This window comes from Myotis davidii, unplaced genomic scaffold (genome assembly GCF_000327345.1).
Source record: "Myotis davidii unplaced genomic scaffold, ASM32734v1 scaffold164, whole genome shotgun sequence".
In the NCBI taxonomy this organism is placed as follows: domain Eukaryota; kingdom Metazoa; phylum Chordata; class Mammalia; order Chiroptera; family Vespertilionidae; genus Myotis; species Myotis davidii.
In genome coordinates, this window is record NW_006296417.1 from 2717394 (window position 1) to 2718050 (window position 657).

A 657-nucleotide genomic window follows, 5' to 3' on the forward strand; every position below is an offset into this window, starting at 1 on the left:
CGCAACATGGAGTTCGTCCTTTTTTTATGTATTTTTATGGATCAGAGAGGAAGGGAGAGGGAGAGAGAGAGCTGGAAACATCAATGAAGAGAGAGAATCATGGATTGGCTGCTTCACGCATGCCCCCTTCTGGGGATTGAGCCCACAACCTGGGCATGTGCCCTTACCCAGTATCGAACCCGGGACCCTTCAGTCCCCAGGCCAACGCTCTATCCACTGAGCCAAACCAGCTAGGGCTCTCCATATTTTTTATTTGCCAAGTAACGGATGACTCCAAATGATACCCATACATACATAAACATAACTGGCATGTCTATATATATATATAAAACCAGTGTCCGTGATGACCAGGATGACCGGTCACCAATGAGGTGCATTGAGCACCTCTCGGTCCCTCCCCTGAAACCCACAGGCTCTGATAGCAACAAGGCGGGCAGTGGGCGGGTGGGGTAGTGAGCATGGCTAACAGTGGTGGATGGGAGGGCAGGGCAGCAAATGAGGCAAGTAGTGGCGGGCTACTGTGCGTGATTTCACACACTGGGACTCTAGTTTTCTAACAAACTCCAAAGACAGTACATGCTTAGTGTAAACAATGAAATGAAAGATTGAGAGCAGGAAATAGAGCAATTTTCAAAATAAATATTTTTAAAAACTCTT